Here is a 17,433-nt window from a genome sequence, read left to right as displayed (position 1 = left end):
ACATCAACAGACTTAATTCTCAAAAAAACAAAACAAACAAACAAACAAACAAAAAACCACAATCTAACGGTGGATATACAAGCAGGATCCAGCATTTTGCTTAATACAGGAAATAAACATCAGAGACAAAAAGCCAACTCTATCTCAGAGTAAAAGGCTGGAAAAAAGTTTTCCCAGCAAATGGTCCCAAGAAACAAGCTGGAATAGCCATTCTAATATCCAATAAAATAGCCTTTCAACCAAAAGTTATCACAAGAGATGGGAAAGTATACCTTGCACAAAGCTCAAGTCTAAGTGGATCAAGGACCTCAACATAAAACCAAATATACTGAATCAAAAAGAAAAGAAAATGGAAAAGAGCCTAGAAATCACTAGCACAGGGGGAAATTTCCTCAACAGAACTCCAATGGCTCAGTCTCTAAGGTCCACAATTGATAAGTGAAACCTCATGAAACTGAAAAGCTTCTGTATAACAAAAGACATTATTATTAGGACAAATCTGCAACCTATGGATTGGAAAAGTCTTCACTAACCCTATGCCTTAGTCAGGGTTTCTATTCCTGCACAAACATCATGACCAAGAAGCAAGTTGGGGAGGAAAGGGTTTATTCGGCTTACACTTCCATACTGCTGTTCATCACCAAGGAAGTCAGGACTGGAACTCAAGCGGGTCAAGAAGCAGGAGCTGATGCAGAGACCATGGAGGGATGTTCTTTACTGGCTTGCTTCCCCTGGCTTGCTCAGCCTGTTCTCTTATAGAACCCAAGACTACCAGCCCAGAGATGGTCCCACCCACAAGGGGCCCTTCCCCCTTGAGCAGTAATTGAGAAATTGCCCCACAGCTGGATCTCATAGAAGCCTTTCTCCAACTGAAGCTCCTTTCTCTGTGATAACTCCAGCTTGTGTCAAGTACACACACAAAAACCAGCCAGTACACCCTACATCAGATAGAGGGCTGATATCCAAAATGTATAAAGAGCACAAGAAGTTAACCACACAAAAAAAACAAATAATCCATTTAAATATGGGCTACAAATCTAAAGAGATAATTCACAGCATACTAATTTCCAATGACTAAGAAGCACTTAAAGAAATGTGCAGTCTTTAGTCATAATGGAAATGCAAACCAAAATGACTGGAAGATTCCAACTCATACCAGTCAGAATGCCTAAGATAAAAATCCAAAGTGACAGCACATGCTGACAATGATGTGAAGAAAGAGGTGCAATCCTCCATTGCTGGTGGGATTGCAAACATGTACAACCACTCTGGAAATCACTCTTGCAGTTCCCCTGAAAACTGGAAGTAGATCCACCTGAAGAACCAAGTATATACCCAAAAAATGTTCCACCTCTGAAAACCGGAAATAGATTCACTGGAAGACCCTGCCATATACCCAAAAGATGCCCCACAATTTTACAACAACACATGCAACATGTTCATAGCAGCCTTATTTGTAATAGCCAGAATATAGAAATGACCCAGACATATGTCACATAACTAAATGGATATTGAAATGTGGTTCATTTACACAATGTAATACTACTCAGCTATTCAGGATGACACTTCATGAATTCTGATGCAAAGGGGTGGGAACTAGAAAATATCATTCTGAGTGAGGTAACTCAAACCCAGAAAGACAGGCATGGAATGTAAGTGAATATTAGCACAAAACGATACTGAATATGTAGAATACAATAAGCAGAATAGATGGAAATAAGCAGTCTCAGGGGAATGGGAGGTGGGGGGATTCTCTAGAATGTAACAGAGATCTGAGGAAAGATATTCTCAGGACACTTTGGGGATGACATTAGCCAAAATGTCCAACATTGGGGAGAGGGAACTTGAAGAATCCACCTCCAGTAGATAGACAGGGCCTCAAGTGGAGGGACTGTGTTGCCAACTCACAGTCAAATATTGTTCTAAAAGAACTACAGGGACAAAAATAGAGAAGAGACTGAAGAAAAGGCAGTCCAGTGATCGTCGGTCCAACTTGGGATCCTTCTCATATGTCAGCACCAATGTCTGACACTATTATTGATGCTATGATGTGCTTACAGACAGGACCCAAGCATGGCTGTCTTATCAGAGGCTCTACCAGCAGCTGACCAAGACAAACACAGATACATATACCCAACCATTGGACTGATATCCACAACCACTTTGGCTGAATTAGGGGAGGGATTAAGAAAGCCGAAAGGGAGGGCAATCCCATAGAAAGACCAGCAGTCTCAACTACCCAGATCCTTGGAAGCTCCCAGGCACAGTTGCAGCACACAGGAGTTGGTCTGAGGCTCCTAGAACATATATTGTAGGTAACAGTCTGTTCTGGCCTCAGTCAGAGATGAGGAGCCTAATCCTTGGGAGACTTGATTCCCCAGGATGGGGGGAGGCCTGGTGGGGTGAGCATCCACTCAGAGACAGGGGGAGGAGGAAATGGCCGAGGAACTGTGACAGGAGAGAGGGAAGGGGGTAATGGCTGGATTGTACATAAATATAATAATTATAATATAAAATTTATCATACATATGATATACATATATATGTGTGTTTATGTGTGTGTATCATTAGATAGACTCATGTTAGTTATTTATCTTCAAAATCAGTAAGAATGAGGAGTGAAGCTGGATGTCAGTTAGTAGTGTGTTATACCTGTGCACAAGAAGCTTTGGCATTGATCACCAGTCCTCCATAAAAAAAAGCACTTATGGTAGTTCCTGAGTGTAAACTTGGAATACAGAAGTAGGAGGATCACAAATTCAAATTCCTCTTTAGCTATATAATATGAGGTCAGCTCAAGCTACAGAATACGATCTCAGAACAAATTCACTCGGAGTAATTTAGTCAAACTTCAGGTATTTATCATTATGCCATAGTTCTGCAAAAGCAATGTTCACGTCTACAGAGCTGAGTTAGACCTTTAGTTATTACACAATTGGAGTGAGGATGCCCTGATTAGATAATGCCTAAAGGAGTCCTGACAACATGGGTCACAAATGCATAATTGTCCCATTCTTAGAAAATACACGGTTTCAGGAGGTTTAGGAAAGAAAAGACACTATGTTACAGCCAGTAAGATTACAAAGTATCTCGGCATTGGAGCACTATATGTTTTAACATATGCATACATCCACTTTGTAAGTGATAACTATAAGAATCATGAGAGCTTGCCAGTTTCCAATAAGCACAGGACAGATAACATACATCCCAATTTATCAATCTACAAAGAATATAGTTTCTGACCTTTTATTTTTTTCACATCACTAAGCTAAGCAAGAAAACGAGAAGAGTTCCCTAGATATGTCCATTGTTGTCCTTGCTGAGAGATGCCTGCTTACTCAACATGTGACTGCAACCTACACTTAAAATTATCCTTAGCCGAGCTTTAGATAATTACAGCTGTCTCTACTGATTCCCACATGTTATTTTAGCCTCTTTAAAAGCTAAATGTACAATATATTGCATACTTGTTGGCTTAATTTCCATTTTAAAACTCATGCAGCTATTTCCAACTAATGTCTAATTAGATGTTATTATATAATGAAACTAAACTACACAACAAAACTCTGCTTAGAATAATACATTAATGTGAACTACTGATTTATCCTATGACATGAAAACTAACCCTAGCATTTCAAGCTTATGTTCTATTATAATCTATGTAACTTCTTTTAATATTTGGGACCATTTATACAAAAAATATTGAAGAGACTCAAGTTAATATGCTACTATTCTGGGGAGCTTGTTTTATGAATGTTATGAATCATATGTGGCATGTATTTTTTTTTAACTAGCTTTTATACTGCATATTTTAAACCACCACTTCCCCACTTAAGAACAATGGATTAGATATCATGGAAAAGATTCTAAAATCCAGGAACATTTTTAATAGAAAGGAAACGTTTATTTAGTAATAACAATCCATCCAGTTCATCTGCTTGGCATATAAATTAAAGAACATGAATCAAGGCGATTACTATAAATTGATTGGTTCTCTGCTAAGTGCTAATGCATCTGTGCTAGGAGAAGACTAGCATCCGTAATGAACAGTGCTTCACAGAAACCATGATTTTAATAAATAGTTTTGATAAGTATATATACAACTTTATATTCTTATTTAATACACTCTAGCAGTGCTGATCATAATTAATAGTGCAAAGCAAGGGTAAAATATCTTCTAGAATGTACAAAAAGATACAAAGTAAATGAAGGTTATACTTTCTTCATGTATTTTAATGGGGCTTGAAACTTCATGAAACCAATCTGAGAGGAAGTCTAAAGAAATACTTTACTTAATTACAGCGCTCAGAATTTTGCTTTTAAATTCATGTGAATGTTTTTCTATATTTACTAAATATTATATTATTAATTTTAAAAAATTTATAAGTAAGTTGTTAGGAATTATATTTTATATTAAAACCTGTAAGAGCTAAAGGTTAAAACAATTTGATGAAGAATTTAGGATAAGTGCTAGAATATCTCATTAGGCAGGTTATATAGTTCAATATTAAATATGTTTTTGAGAATTTTATCTAAATATTTTGAAGATTGTAAATTTTTGTTTGATATTTTTAGGTTCCCCTAATACTTCTAGACACATTTCTGAAGGAAATTATTCCTTCTATGCACAGTGCTGCATGTCTGTAATTGAAACACTTGGAGTTTGAGGGCAGTTTAGTCAAATGCAGTAAGTTCTAGACTTTGAAAAGCTACATTGTAAGATCCTCATCTCACAAGAGTAAGAAGAAACCAAAACAACAAAAGTTTTTTTTTCTAAAATTTTTTAATATTTGAGGTTAAGCTAGAATACATTTCTTCTAAAAATAATTTTTATAGTAGAAATTAGACAACTTCTAATTTACTGTGATATTTTAAGTCCCATAATTTGGGTTAAATGGGTTAAAGACCTTGCCTTGAAGTGTGCTACCCTTAATGCTAGGGTGTAAATTAAAAATCATTAGAAATTGCAATGAAATACCAGCAAAGAATCTATAAAAATGAAGTCTCTTTGCATTTCATAAATATTTAGAGTAATTTCTACTATGTGTTAAATTCTCTACTCAGTGCAAGGAATAACAAAATCATGAAAGAAACTCCCTTTCTTTGACAAATTAGTACTCAAAAGTATACTGGAGTCACAGAGACAAAATAAATCCTATTATGACAGCAAAAACTAATAGAAAAGGTACAAGTATAAAAGAGGTTTCACCCAGTTCTCACTGAAAATAGAGAAATATAGAGGTAAAACTTCACAGACCAGGTATCACTCACAGAGAGAGAGAGAATGCTATTGATTAATTAATGGCCACCAGAGCTACATGAGAGATTACTTTGTAGTGTAACCTATGGCTCGAAAGCGAAATGTTCAAACCATTATCCATCAGAACAGAACAGAATCAAGAAAGCAATTTATCAATTAAGCTTTCAAGAGACTGGACTTAGGATTTTTGTAGGAGCTCAGGATCACAGACCTCTTGAGGAGTACAGAGAAGGCACGTGGTAGGTGCTGTTGTTGATGCTTTGAGGAATTACTATTTTCCACAAAGATTTTCATTCTTTATAGTTGCTAAAAACGTATTGAAGCTGTATTTTCTTGGCATTGGTCTTAGATTTCACTAAGCTGGTCATATTAAAATTTAATATGAAAAATAAGAAGTATCGCTGAGAACAAGCACTGTTTAATTTACTCCAAGATGTTTTAATTAATGCTTGCTTGTTAAATTATTGATCTTTCTTCGATGCTAGCTCCACAATGATATGAAACTATATTTCACATCATTTTATTGATTACAGACAAATTCTTGAATAATAATTGTACACTTAACTGAATTTTCTTACTATACAGTAGAGGTTAGTCGGATTATCAGAGTACTCTAAACGATAATAATACTGATCATATAGGAATACTCCTAATGAGAAAAAAAAAACAGTTTACTGATACATGGACTTTAAAGACATAACTGGGGTCATTACTATCATCATAGAAAGCAAGCATAAGAGTGTCCAGGACAAAGCTGTTTGAACTGCCTTTGTATCAGCTGGCATTCACAATTTAACAACTTTTCTTTTTTTATTCATACATAGTTTTTTTTTATTGGATATTTTATTTATTTACATTTCAAATGTTATCCCCTTACCCGGCCCCTTCACCCTGAAACCTCCTATCCCATCCCCCATTCCCCAGCTTCTATGAGGGTTTCCTCTGCCCACCTACCCACCCCTGCCTCCCCACCCTGGCATTCCCCTACACTGGGGCATCAAGCCTTCACAGGACCAAGGACCTTTTCCCACTAATACCCAACAAGGCCATCCTCTGCTACATATGGGGCTGGAGCCATGGGTTCCTCCATGTGTACTCTTTGGTTGGTGGTTTAGACCCTGGGAGGTCTGGTTGGTTGATATTGTTGTTCTTCGGATGAGGTTGCAAACTTCTTCAGCTCCTTCAGTCCTTTCTCTAACTCCTCCATTGGGAACTCATGCTCAGTCCAATAGTAGGCTGTGTGCATCTGCTTCTGTATTTATCAGGCTCTGGCAGAGCCTCTCAGCAGACAGCTATATCAGGCTCCTGTCAGAAAGCATTTCTTGGCATCCACAATAGTGTCTGAGTTTGGTGACTGTATATGGGATGGATCCCCAGGTGGGGTATCTCTGGATGACCTTTAATCAGTGACTTTAGTTACTGCCTCTTTTATGTTTCTAGCCTTGCCTAGGCATTATTTCAACACTTCTATATATAAGTATCTAATAAGTATCAGGGAAATTCTTGCAAAGAGAAACAAAACTAATTAGAAAGGCATTTTTAAGTCATCAAGTGGAAATACTGGTAGAAAATCAACCTTATCTAAGGACACAAACAAATAATACCAAAAAAATTCTTTTTAACAGCAAGACTAATTCTTTGTAACATGAAGGGCTAGTTACTACAAAATATGAGTTCCAGTTGAAGATCCTCTACAGCAGGGCTTGTGTGTTATTGAAAAATTAGGGCTCCTTAGTAACTGCTTTGTTTGGGAATAGAATGGTCTTTGATAAACACAAAGTGCTTCTTAACATTTTAAGGTATAAGTGGAATTCAATGAGGGAAAATGCAGAAGTCCAGCTAAAATTAAAGCTGTATGAGACTGGAATCCTAATTAAATGCTTAAATGAGAGACACAAGGCAAACAAATAAAAAAATCAAATAAAACAAAAACAAAAACAAAAACCTTTCTTCTAGAGGTAGCTCAGGAATCTGTTAATTCAACTGAAGTTCCCTTTAGGCAGAAATAATTTCTGTTTAACATGGTCAGTGATATTTTATTTAATTGCCTCCACTGGAGTTCTTTTGATCCAGCTTGAAGGATCTGAAGTCCTCAGCAGTGGAAGCTGCTGGGACGGTGCCTCAGGATTCACAGGATGACACTGTTGACCAGTGCCATACACTCCTGTCAGTTGCTATAACCATCTCACTCCAATGGAAGAGGTAATTAGAAGGTTTCTGTGTTGAGGGTGTAAGTGCTTAAAGAGGTGTGGGGTTGTACTGCTGTAGGATTTATGAATTAAATTTCCCTGCTAAGCTGCAGCGAAGGTGACAGCATCTCCGTTTACAAGCATGTTTTTAATTTAGACACGTCATGCATGGCCAGAAACAACAACAGCCATTTCCTCTTACAAGCCTTATTACCCATAAATCATGGCAGCATCAGAGCTGTGCTAATTTACAAAGGTGTATAGATAACTATTCCTGGCAACTGTGTGCATTTTCCTTCTCCCTCCTACATATTTACAAATAAAATAACATTATCTCTCTACTTTCAGAGAAATTCAAAGGGAGTGCTGACATGTTCACATGGAAGCATTGTGAGCTGTCAGCAATTTATTTTGCAGAGCATCAAAATCAATGTTTGCTTAACAGGACATGAAAAGACAGTCATCAAGAGTTATACAATACTTATGGTAATATCTGTGTCACATGTATATGAATGTTCACTAAATTATGTTACATTATTGGGTATTTTTATGACAAAATGTTTTAAAACAAGTTGGGAGAGATTTCACAGTACAGATGTATATATGTGTACTCCCATATGTTTGAGAGGTGCCAATTATTATTAGGACTGATAAGTAAGTCTATTACCAATGTGTTATATGTACTTTCTAAATATAGAAATTGTCATTTTTAATATATTGAAGTGAGATTTAAAAATTAGTGACAGTTGCAGCATAAATGATTCTAGCAGTGTTAGAAAAGTAAACTCTAGAGGAAAAGCTGATTAAACTTATTTTAGCATCTTTCAAGTAGACATCAGTGTCTCCTCTCATTATATTGCAATTTAGTGATACAAATGTGAACCTTTTGATGATGATTTGGTTACTTAAAGTTCATGATGAGCACACATAATCTTGCATTTTTCCTTTTTGTTTTTACGCTTTTTTGATCCCACTCATTATATACTATTGAAAAAAATCACTAAATCACTTTAAATAAATTCTAGTTAGTATTATATACCAAAGCAGATGATCAAAGTTCTGGTGGACGGTTTAAGTCAAATTAAGTTTCCTTCAATGCTTTAATGGATAATAGAAAATAAGCTATCCTTCTTTAGAAATACAGAAATTATGTCTGCTTAGAAAACATGGATAGACCTGGGGGACACGATCTTCAATAAATTGCCCAAATAACACAAGGCAGGTGCAGAAGTCTTCTATATCTCTTCTATAGGTAATATAAGCTCATAATGCTCAAATATGTAGAGGGGCGAATGATTATAACAAATACCAGAGCCAGGTATTGGGAAAGTATTGATCAAGTGGTCCCAAGTTTCCCTTTAACATGTACTATGAATAACAAGCATATGAGTAGAAAAATTAATCAATTAACTAATCAATTAACACCATGGGTTCATGTTTCTGGAAGACAAAAATAAGTATATAATATATAAAGATAAATCATCCTATAATAAGCCAATAAAACAAAACTTAATAAAAACACATTGAGATAAAATGACCTTGTTTTGTTATGCTCTAGTTATTTCTTTGTTCTATAAAATGATTCCATTACTAATGTTGATAAAAGTCCAAAAAACTTTTCAAACTACAAATCATTGTTTTCTCTAAAGAAAGCCTTCATTCAGTGGTTTTGAAAATAATTGGTCTTAGGTAAATGCCAAATCTATGCTTTCAATGCAAACATTCCAAAACTGATTTTCTAAACTATAAACAAATGTCATTTAAGAACTGTATTAGTCAGGGTTCTCTAGATTCACAGAACTCATGGGTAGTCTCTATATAGTAAGAAAATTTGTTGATGACTTACAGTCTGTAGTCCAACTCCCCAACAATGATCAACAGTAGCTGTGCATGAAAGTCCAAGGATCTAGCAGTTGTTCAGTCCCACAAGGCAAGCAGGCTAAGAAGAGAGCAAATTTTCCTTCTTCCAATGTCCTTATGTAGGTTTCCAACAGTAGGTGTGGCACAGATTAAAGGCATATGCCACCACACCTGGATTTGGGACTTGTTTCATCCCAGATTACCTTGAGCTCAAAGATCTCCCCGCCTTAGACTTCTGGGATTCATAGCCACTATGTTTCAAGATCTCCATGCCAAGATCCAGGTCAGAAACTTATATCTCTCAGCCTCCAGATTAGGATCACAGATGAGCCTTCCAATTCTAGATTGTAGTTCATTCCAAATATAGTCAATTTGACNACCAGGAATAGCCACTACAATCCACCTCTTGTCAACTTGACAGAAACAATATCTCATATCCACAGGAAACAATAACATGGTCATGAATATGCCCAACATAATATAACTATTCCTTGTAAAATTGCAAATGCATTTGTAAATTGACAATGGGGCAATGTTTCTTAGGAACATTTTTTGAGTATTTCAACTTAAATACCAATTGATATTAAAGAACTTGGAAGAAAGTCAAATATGTTCTTAACAAAATAACACAGAAGTATTTGCATTACTTTATACTCCTCATTTCTGCACCTGGTTACATGGCCTTAGCTTGTATTTATAACGACCTTCCTCTACTACCCATTCCATACTTCCTCTATCCTCTGAAAGGAACTCAGCATGTCTTGGCTCTTTTCCTGGAGGAGTGATCCATACCTTCATTCCAGATGGGTTCGCATCCTTTATCATCCTGCTTGGATTAGGCTATTGTAGTTTCCCTTTGATTTAATCACAGGATATGGTAGTAATAAGAAACACCGTAAGGGATCTCCTGCACTCCAGACAATCATTCTTATCTCCACTGTGGAGAGCCAATCCAATTTCTCCATGGTAATCTGGATCTATCACCCCTCCTAACACTGTTATTCCTTTCATAGCCTGTTGGTTTAAGGACATTAGAAGACCAAAATGACCATGGGGAAGTATGAGCTTCCAGTTCAATGGAATATTTGTTGTGTCTCCTGGTAGGAACACTCCCCAATCTGGAACCAAAATTTCTAGGCCATCAGTACCTAGAGTTGTAGGGACATGAAGCAGAAATTTTCCTAGAGGGTCACTAGGAGTGATAGCGAGTGGAACTATTCCCCTTTCCACCCCTTGATTCCTGGACCCATGGATCCTGGCTATGGAAGAAACTGTACGATATATCAGACATTGACTCAAAGCAAATATTTCCTTCTGAAGAACTCTGCCGCAGCCCTCCATGCTGTTGCCACAGTTGCACTGTAACTGTGTCTTCAAAAGGCCATTCCATCTTTCTATCAGACCAGCTGCTTCAGGATGATGGGGGACATGTTAAGACCAGTGGATTCCATGATTTTGGGCACACTGTCACTCTTCTCTGGCTGTGAAATGAGTTCCTTGGTCAGAAGCAATACTGTGTGGAATACCATGGTGATAAATAAGGCATTCAACGAGTCCACAGATGGTGGTTTTAGCAGAAGCATTATGTGCAAGAAAGGCAAATCCATAACCACCCTAAGTATCTACTCCCGTAAGAACGAAACGTTGTCCTTTCCACGGAGGAAGTGGTCCAATGTAGTCAACCTGCCACCAGGTTGCTGGCTGGACCCCTCGAGGAATAATGCCACATCTTGTGCTCAGTTTTGGTCTCTGCTGTTGGCAGATCTGGCATTCAGCAGCATCTGTAGCCAGGTCAGACTTGGTGGGTAGAAGTCTGTGTTGTTGAGCCCAGGCATAATCTCTACATGGTCCTCTACGGCCACTTTGTTCATGTGCCCATTGAGCAATGATAGGGATGGCTGGAGAAAGACGCTGACTGTCCATAGAATGGGTCATCTTATCCACTTGATTATTGACATCATCAGCTGACATCATCTCTTTGGAGATCATTTACATGGGACACAATTATCTTCACATCCTTTGCCCATTTGGAGAGATCTATCAACACACTTCTTCCCCAGATGTCTTTCTCACCAATTTTCCAACTGTGATCTTTCCAAGTCCCTGACCATCCAGCCAATCCATTAGCTATAGCCCATGAGTCAGTGAACAGTCATGCATCTGGCCATTTCTTCTTCCAGACAAACTATAATGCCATGTGTACTGCCTGAAGTTCTGCTCGCTGTGAAGATTTTCCTTCACCTGTGTCTTTCAGGGTTGTCCCAGAAAGGGTCTGTGATAGATGCTGCAGCTGTCCAGTTCTGGGTGGTGCCTGCATTATGTGAAGAGCCATCAGTAAACCTTAGTCTTCTCCTCTTCGGTCAGCTGATCATAGGGAACACCCCATGAGGCTATAGGTGCATGACAGGCAACAGATGACATTGTAACAGGAGTAGAAACCATAGGCATTTGAAAAACTTCTTCATGTAACTTGCTTCAGCCTTCAGGACCTGCTCAGACCCTATCACATATATACCACTTCCATTTGATAATAGTCAGTTGTTGTGCATGTCCTACTTTATGACTTGGAGGGTCTGATAAAACCTAGTTCGTGATGGTCAGTTCAGGTCACATGGTAACTTTTTTTTTTTTAATTGGTGTGTGTTCTTTTTTTTTTTTTTCATTAATTTATTTACAACTCAGTCTTAGCACCTTCTCCCTCCTTTCCTCCCAGTCACATCATCAGAAATCCCTTGCCCACTCCCTCCTCTTCTCCTCATAGAAGTGGAAGCCCCCAGTTGGTACCACCCCACCATAGGACAAATCACCCCAGGACTAATCTCATTGTCCCCTACTGAGGCCCAACCAGTCATTTAGGGTAGGGGAAGGGAATCCAAGGGCAGACAACAGAGTCAGAAACAACATCCAGTCCAATTGTTAGGAGACTCTCCTGAAGACCAAGCTGTAAATCTGCTACAAATGTGTGGGACCAGTCCTAGGTCCAGACCCTGTATACTCTTTGGTGGTTTCGTCTCTGTGAGCACCCATGAGTCCAGGTTTGTTGAGTCTATATGCCTTCTTGTGCATTTTGCCCCTCCAGCTCTCCCAATTCTAATCTCCACTCTTCCACAGGACTCCCCTGATGTTGTTCTGCAAATGACGGTGGGTGTTTTCATTTATTTTCATCTAGTACTGTATGAAGCCTCTCAGGGAACAGCTGTGCTAGTCTCTTGTCTGCAAGCATAGTGGAGTATCAATGTTTTTGGTCTCTTCCATAAAATATGTCTGAAGTCAGGCCAGTCATTGGTTGACAGTTCTATCAATCTCTGCTGAGGGCAATGGGGATGAGGATCATGTGTGGGGAAGAGTGTAGAATGCTGGGAGAAAGCATGGTGGGTATCCCTAGGACTGGCTAGAGGCCTTGATTAGTGTATATGGCCAGGAGTATATGGCGTTGATTTTGTCAAAGGTATTTAATCCCAACTTGGGGTTACTATCTCAACTTAACTACTTAAGTTCCTGGATAAAACACACATACACCCTTTATATTTACAATAAGCCTTAAATCGTACAAGAGAAGGGCAGCTGCCTAGCCTCTATGTTATAACTCCAAGTTATTACTTACTATGTGTCATCTGGGATGCTCTTACTCCAATTGGCAAGCCCCTCTGGGCCATGTTCTTTTGACTTCTACCATTTAAAAGTGATTAAGTGTTTCTCATGGGACAGCTGATTTAGTTCAAATGACATGTTTAGGAATAAAGAAAAACTATTCTGAGTAGTTGCCAGTCTCTTTAGCTTTCTTCGTTGTGAAGTTATTTTCTGTTTGAGCCTCATGTCCAAGATTCCTGAAGTGATTCTCAGAGATCTCAGACAACATTGGTAATAAGACTTGAGGTTCTGCAACTCCTAATAAAACAGTGATCTATTCTGTATAAGTACCCAGCCTCAAATACTTCATTATAGTGACTAAAAGAAAACCCAGATTAATACAAGAATCACATTTTTAGAGGAAAATGCTCTGACATGTATAAATTCATGTATAAAAGAAGAGTTGACTTAGGTAGTAATAAAATTGAGAACACACAGATCATAAGGAATAAAAAACAAAACATTGTACATCTGATGCAACAGAATTATATAAATTGTGTGCATACAATGATAAACTTGCAAGGAAATGAATACATTATAATGGTATAAAATCTGTGTTTTTAAAGTAGGCAGAACAATCAATTATGTATCAAAACCACATGGCTCAGAGAAGAGTGAGAAAATAAGGTAATAACTGGTACACCCCAACCTGTAGGTTGTATTTTCTACTGTATTTAAAATATCAAAATAATTAGAAACACTTTTTATCAAAACTTGCTAGGATCTCTCTACAACATAGCAGAAAGTATTCTTCCAACTGGAAGCTAAATATGAGTAAAGAAACCAAAGCCTTTTACTTAGATACTGACTAATCTCAAAGAATTACATATTTGCATGCAATACAAAGCTAAATACATACTAAATACAAAGCGCTGCAGAGTTAGGTTATTCCAAGTTAGGCATGTCAGGTGTACAGCTAAGTGCAGAGCTCATGTTCAGGTAGTCATGTAGACGAGCTTCAGTGGCTGTTGCTTCTTACATTCAAAGGAGACACATACTATCTCAGGAAGTTCTCTGTTCCTGTGGATCATATTTCCAGACCCCACTTCTGCAAGGCTCACTGAGCTTCCCATTCCTGAAGTTTGTTATATAGATGAATCAGTGAAGGTTAATCACCACACGGTTCCTTGTCCTCTGCATTTTAATAGGTTATTGTTTTCTGAGATGTTCTCTTTATGTTCTCTGTATTTTGCGAAGAGAAAACCAGACTTTCAGTTGAGTGACTATTCCAGGTAAGTTTTGAAATATTTTTCTAAGAAAATTGTAGTGTGTGTGTGTGTGTGTGTGTGTGTGTGTGTGTGTGTGTGTGTGGTGTGCATGTGTTTGTACTAATTCTTGTGCTTTTATTCAAGTATATAGGTGTGATTTATATTTCCAACACATCATCTGTTAAAATCTGAGGGCAAACTTTTGCCTTCATTATCACTGTCTACTTTGTTTGAGAATGGGTCTCTGTTGTTCACCAAAGTGTACTCAAGGATAGCTAGTGCAGGCACATCTGGAGACTCTCTAAGACAGACCTCTACTATTCATATATGCTTTGCTATTACAGATATAATTACCACACCCAGACTGACGTGATTCAGATCGTTACTCTTCCATAGCAAAGCTTTGGATGTAGTGAAACATCTTTCCAACCTCACTTCATTATTTTCTAGTAATTAGCATACATCAAAGACTGCTATTCATCCAATAAACATTTAACAAACATCCAGAAGTACTGATTAAACTAACATGAAAGCCTTTAAGAAAATGATAGATGGCTAAAGCAAACCCACAGGCAGGATTTTGCCCAGTTTTTAACCCCAATTGAAGATTCCTTCAACAAGTCTTGAATATTCCATAACAAAGATACAGTGTATCTATATCACTAAGAACATCTGTGGTATCACAGGCAAAATGTTGGTCAGGGTCTTTTGTTTGTGCACTTTTCCCATGTGCCTTTGCTAAATCTTTCAGATTTAGAAAGGCAACTTGTGAATATGCCGTCATGTATCTTATATATATATATTTCTTTCATGTCTATTCTTTGTATGATTATTTGATTATTTGATAATATTTGTTTACAAATGTTGAGCTTGTAAGAGAACTAATATTTGATTTAATAATTTCAATCTACCTCAATAGTGTCTATTGATTCATTTGTGATAAGTTCCACTTGAATTCTTAATGATCCAATGAATCGTTTTGTCTGAACCAGGTTCAATTTACTACATGTAGTAAAGTCACAGCCTAATCTTCAGCCTATTAGCTATGATAAACATTTTAAAATTACAGCCTAAAGACATGTCATGTATGCCACAGTTCAAATATATCAAACTTTAATCATTTTTATGAATGCACTATTTTTGCCTTGTTATGCATGGAAATTATATTATGTGAGAATACTTTAACAGGTTGGAAAAATAGGGAAGTTATAATTCCTATATATTTTCACATGTGATCCTAAAAATTATTTATGTCATCTGTAAACCATTTTTAATTTCCATAATATATTATTATTATTCACCTGAATCCACGATCTTATTTTCTACACATGTAAACTGGAACTGGCCTCCCTAATAAATTATTGGTTCAAATGGTTCCATCCTCCTGGTTGTCTTTGTGTGCAATTCATGTTACAACAACCCCCAATAAAACACAGGAAAATGAAGACATTTAAAAGTAGATTGATGGGGATCTTATGAAACTGTTCCCTGCTGGAGTCATTACAGTGAGACTCTGCTTCTGTGTGTAATCCTTAACTTGAGAACTTCTTAAGGTTAATCTCCTCATTCAGACACAGTAAATTGGTTTTATTTAAAGCTCGTATTTCTATTATAGTCACTGAAAATATTGAGTTGGATCATATTGGGATCTCAGTAGTGACTTTGGCAGAATAGTATGTCTCTCTAATACTTTGAAAGAAAGACATTTAATGGTGAATGGGATTTTCTTCCTATAAAGATTTGCTGCAGGATTTAATAAAACATATTAAATACAATATATTTCAAGCCTTAATTATGTCATTTTGACACAAGTCATACTGCATTTTTTCATTTATGTGATAGACAATATATTACCAAGAATTCATATTCCAATCTTTTTAATCAGAAACCTGTCTTCTCTAAAGTATATCTAAGCATTCCTCAAAATTAGCAGACAATATTTTCTTTTCTTTTCTTTTCTTTTCTTTTCTTTTCTTTTCTTTTCTTTTCTTTTCGTTTCGTTTCGTTTCGTTTCGTTTCGTTTTTGTTTGTTTGTTTGTTTTTTGAGATTCTCTGTATAGCTCTGGCTGTCCTGGAACTCTCTTTGTAGACCAGGCTGGCTTTGAACTCAGAAATCCGCCTGCCTCTGCCTCCAGAGTGTTGGGATTAAAGGCGTGTGCCACCACGCCCAGCTTAGACAATATTTTCTTAATTGACAAGTCATGATATTATGAACAATATAAGACACTTTTAAAAGAAGTTATAAATTTGACTGCATATAAATCTTTTTCCATGTACAATATATGTTTAATTTTTATTTATAGAGAATATGAATTAAAGACTCGATTTCAAATCTATCTTCTCACAGTTTTGCAGTTCTTACATATGAAAAATATCTGGCTTGACATGTTTATTGGAGCACATAATAATAATGTATTATTTTGTTTACATGGCAAACATTAATAGAAAAACCAATCATTGTGTCATTGCAACTAAATCAATCTTAAATGTCCACTACTGATCTCTCTTGGAGGTAAAAATACACTATATAAAATGATGTCTATGCACTAAATGCTAATATTGGGGAAACATTCTTTCTTATACATTGTAGAAAATGCCCATGTTAGAATAATCAATGTGCAATTGATATTTGTTCTGCTTATTTTAATTAATTACACTTTAATTCAGTAGATATTTTTCAGAAAGCTGCCTCTTCTACATGGAGCATTGTCATTCAGTTTCATAATATCTCACATATATATTTATTTGAATTTATTTGAATTTATTGATAAGATTTTAAGGTTGATGTTAGTTTCAATAACTATAAGTAAAAATCACTTTTCAAGTGTATGATGAAAGGCACACCTATGTATGAATATAAATATAAAATGTTATTTTTACTGAGTATTTTTACTTCAATTCTTCACAAACTTTTCTATTTGATTCTATATAGTTATTTAATTGTTTACAGTAGAATCTTTTGAATGAAGTACATTGAAGACATATTTATATGTTTCCCATCCTCATCTTTGTTTCTCACAGCATATTCAGGTGAAATACAGGCATATGATGTTATCTTTATTTTAATTTTCTTCATTCTATACTATTTCGGTCTCAATAATCAGCCTTAGATTCTAATACTCTTACCGGGGAACACATCTAACACTACCTTAACAATTTTCAATTAAAATTAAGGTACTATGGGAATACACAGAGAGAGATACACATAATTTCTCCTATGTATCGGATTGCATCAAGGTCTCTTTATTCGTAGCTACAGTAGATCTTGAACTTCTGATTCTCCAGC

At 36.6% G+C, this 17,433-nt stretch overlaps 1 pseudogene; it reads right to left on the bottom strand.

The window, feature by feature from the left end:
- Window positions 1–9,957: 9,957 nt before the first annotated feature.
- Window positions 9,958–12,965, bottom strand: LOC110328912 (annotated as a pseudogene).
- Window positions 12,966–17,433: the final 4,468 nt, after the last annotated feature.

The sequence above is a fragment of the Mus pahari genome, chromosome 11 (genome assembly GCF_900095145.1).
Source record: "Mus pahari chromosome 11, PAHARI_EIJ_v1.1, whole genome shotgun sequence".
NCBI lineage: Eukaryota > Metazoa > Chordata > Mammalia > Rodentia > Muridae > Mus > Mus pahari.
Note: the sequence above shows the minus strand (reverse complement) of the source record. Positions and strands in the feature narration are given on the sequence as shown.